At 37.7% G+C, this 4,215-nt stretch overlaps 1 protein-coding gene across 1 annotated transcript in view; it reads left to right on the top strand.

Moving 5' to 3' along the window:
* Positions 1-728: 728 nt before the first annotated feature.
* pparg (peroxisome proliferator-activated receptor gamma) overlaps positions 729-4,215 on the top strand; it is a 25,565-nt gene continuing 22,078 nt past the window's right edge. The window contains exon 1 of the mRNA XM_076269040.1: positions 729-934. The gene's annotated coding sequence lies outside the window, so the exon portion shown is untranslated. The remainder of the gene's footprint in view (positions 935-4,215) is intronic.

Genomic DNA, 4,215 nt, shown 5'->3' on the forward strand with positions numbered 1-4,215 from the left:
AAAGATAATAAACATGGGACTTACACAAACTGGATGTCTCCATATAGGCATTTACATTTACATTTATATGGTTTATGATCAGTCAGAGAGGATTCCATATCACACTGAATTGCATATAAGGCCTAATAGCTAGGCTATATTGACCTGTCTTTAGATATTTAAATGAGTGAAAGTCACAAAAGTTTTAGTGGCTAATCCATACTTTTGAAAAATGCGTTGGCTTCAAAATGTGTTAAATATTCGTCCTCCAATACACACTGCACTGCTAATGTTTTGATATTAACCACGTAGGAAAATAATAGGCTACAAAAATATAAATAAAGGCCTACGTCTGATGGGCTTCATTAGGCTATATCAAGCAACACTTAATGTTTTCTCATAAAGTTTATTAGGCTACATATTGTCTTTTGTCTCTATATGGCAAACACTAAAGGCAAACACTTTTTTAGATGCAAGAAGAAGAATGAAGCAATTTTGCGCAGAAATAGCCTACCTATCACCAAATCTGTTACAGACCTTGGAAGTTTCTGCCGTCTTTTGCTTTTTTCTGATAACGTGACAACTAGTCTATACGGAGCGCTGGGCTGAGTTAGCACTTCGTAATCATATTTCACATGATATCAAACCCCATTCGCGCTTTTCCGCTCTGGTCATTCCATGTCATTCCCGTAGGTGTTCCAATGGGAGGGGAGTCACGATAGCCTATACAAAATGTGTCTGCAGCATCACGGTGTTGGCTGTCATATCACAGTTGCTCGCACTTCAGTTGCTTTTGAATTAAGGGGCAGTCACTTCTGTCACCAGATAAGTGCAATACACGGTTTTTGCACAATCATCTTCTAATCAGAAAATAAATAATTTGTCAGGAAAGGAATCAACTGTAACAAACGCCAGGAAGAGACAAAAGGAAGCGTAATCGAAAGGACTACTTCAGGTCAGTGTTTTTTAAAGGTTTTATTTGAAGGTGACCACAGTGAAGTGAGTTTATGTCACTTTGCAGAGCATTCATTCAGTTCCCATAGAACACAAAACTCCACCGAACTGCACTTGTGTTTTCTAACGAAGTACGCAGTTAAACATGCTTTATAGCAATTACAACAGACAAAATCCAGACGTCGTCTCAGGTACGTGCATGTCATTAATGTAGCCGCATCATTGATGTTCAGTCAGAATATACAGTTAACCGAGTATGACTTTTGATTTTAACCAGAAATCAGACTACTTATACTTATACTTATACAATACTAAGATGCTTATTTTTTGTCAAGTGTCATTTTAAAGCTGTTAACAGTTTGAAACTCTGCTAGTCCCGACGACATGCGCCGCACTTTCATTTAGGCTTAAGTTTTAATGGTTATACTGTTGACTTGAAAATCACAGTCGGATGACTCAGCATTCTCTGAACTTGATCTGGTGCACCACTTCAAACAATTTCCTGAGATTCATAAAGCAAAATCAACACAGTTTCTTTATCACCAGTTATTTGTGTTTGCTTGTTAAAAGGAGAGCGCAGTGCTGCACACAACCTGTTAACCCAATAACCTGTTAACCTGTTAAAAGTTCATGCTAGACTATCATAATTTAGTTTTGTCCATTCAAAACCAAAATCACATCTCATTATTTTATCTGGACCTACATCATTCTATAAATCAATATACCATGGTCTTGACTGGCAGATTAGGCTAATCGGTGAGCTCCAGTAGCAACGTTTTGCCATCAATTGAGACTTGATCTAATTTTAGCAAAATATTACTTCTCTCTGACAAGTGGTCAAAGAAAAGTTGTCAAAGAAAGCTTAAGTATCATAGCTAATATAACTGATATGTGTTTTGTTCAAACACTCTTCAAGTTTTGGAGTCAGCTGGGCAATTTTCTCCAACTCTGTCACAAAATCGTTCTATTTGGCATTTCCATAAATATCATCCTTATTTTATTATATATATGTGTGTGTGTGTGTGTGTGTGTGTAGAAAAGGGATTCCGCCAATCAACATCATTTTCTGCTGTTTCTAGCCTACTGTATGGTATCTCTTGTATATTTATTTTTTTCAAGTGTGAGTTGATTATGATTCCAAATGAGTGTAGAAGCCCAGGAATATGAACTCTGTTCAATCACTTCATGTGGACTACACTGCAATATACATCAATGTACCACAAACCAACAAACTATCTTAAGTCCTCACAGAACTATACAATGATAAGGCAGTGGGAGCTAGACACAAAAAGGCATTATACATCCATCTCTAATTTCTCATTGTTATAGGCTGAGATGGTTTGGGCATCTCTGTTCTTTCAGAAAGTGTGATTGAATTAAATTTAAAAGACGCATGTTAATGAGGCTGGACAAAATTTGAAAAAGTCTGTTCATGTCAGCAGTGCGTGAATACATAGCGACGCTGGGTTATGCATATTTAAGCTTCGTCCATATAGTTTAGATGCATCATACTTGATTTCTCTTCTCTTTGACATTTATATTTATGGTGATATGATATTATCTTTAGGGAAGTAAAACTGGATTGGAGTCAGTATTTCTGATCAAATATGATGAAATGTCACTTTCTTGTGACAGAGGTCACTGAAAAGGGCTAAGTTGAAATGTCTCTGCAAGTTATTTTAGGATGTGACAGAATATCGTCTGACATTTGTGTCTTTTCCAAAGGCATTGTGAAATTGATATGAAGTGATGTATCAGTAAAGTGGTTTGCCAACAGATTCAGTGTTAGTCTCAGTCTGATGATACATCTGGGATCTCTGGTGTTGTCACACCAGATGTCACATTTATGAGAAACACTAACTTAGATTTCATCATCAATGCAAGGTTGAAGTCATACACAGAATGCATAAACATGACAGACATATTTTTGGTATTTTAAGTTATAACGAATATTTGTTATCACTGATTAAAAAAGAAAATACATTACTAACATGATTGTTCTAAGACAGGGGTGGGCAATTATTTTGGCTAAAGGGCTACATTGGGTTTAAGATATGGATTGACGGCTGGGTGGCACGGGCTATTAGTAGATGGGGGTTGGGCTTTATAACTAACAATCTTCTATGTCAGCATATTGTCAGGAAAAATATTTAGATGAGCCTGTAAATTGGGTGCTAATCTCAAACCAGTAGCCCCACTTTTTTGCTGGGTGAAGAAGCAGGGGGTTTCATGAATACGACAACATTTTACAATAAATCAGGCCTACAACCTCACTTAAAGGTGCTCTAATGGTTTCTAAGCTGAAACATTTTTTGTCACATACAGCAAACATCTCCTCACAATCTACTAGCTGTCGGTCTCCTGAATACACTTTTCTTTTTAAATGCGGCCTCTGTAGACAGCCTAGGCTTCAAAAACGGCAGCAAAAACAGCCTGGTCCATGAAACATAAACTTTTCCAGCCATTCACCGACGAGACGCACGTTGAGGAGAATTTCAGTTGCACGGGAGGGAGGGGGAGGGAGGGGCGAGCCAGCTCTCTGTTTTGTTTGAACATCAACCGAAGTGATGTTACCCAACATTGCTTAGAGCACCTTTAATGAGAAATTGCCCTATTTTATGAATGCTCTGTGGGCCGGATTAATTAGTCCATTGGGCCGAATTTTCCCCCCGGGCCTTAGTTTGCCCACCTCTGTTCTAAGAGGATGAACGTAAAATGCAACCAGATGGACCTCAAACCATTTCAACCCTGTCAAGGTCGTTGTGTGGAAAGTTGTGAAATCATGTGATCGTGCTGTCTTTGCTATGAAGTCATATCAACTGGTATAACTCATTGGCAAGTACACCTAATACATCATTACATCTCATGAGCTAGTGCACGTTAAGATTTAAACCACCACACTGGTGACTTTCAAACATTTGATTTGCTGTCAGTGTCTAATCTGGTTAGCTATATGCCATTCAAACACCATTTGTTTTAGATATGATTTGATTTTTTCATATTTAATGTAAAGAAGATCAAAACTAGAATGTTTGTATAGTCTAATCAGTTATATAATTGGCATAATGTGCATGGACTTTGGTCTGTTGTTATAAAAGAAAGGTGTGGCAATAGCAATGATGCTCTGTTTACATTGCTCCTTATAAGGAGGCACTGTGAAATTTAGTATTTGGAAAGGCTGTAAACCTTGATATCACATAGTCACCATTAACAGGTTTGTATAGACCAAGGTCCATAATATACTCTCTTGACCCTCCTGCACTGATTGCAAAGTTATCTGTC

This window comes from Alosa pseudoharengus, unplaced genomic scaffold (assembly GCF_046254945.1).
Source record: "Alosa pseudoharengus isolate Yale_2024_CS ecotype anadromous, Long Island Sound unplaced genomic scaffold, YU_APseudo_1.1 YU_APseudo_1.1_scf_5, whole genome shotgun sequence".
Lineage (NCBI taxonomy): Eukaryota > Metazoa > Chordata > Actinopteri > Clupeiformes > Clupeidae > Alosa > Alosa pseudoharengus.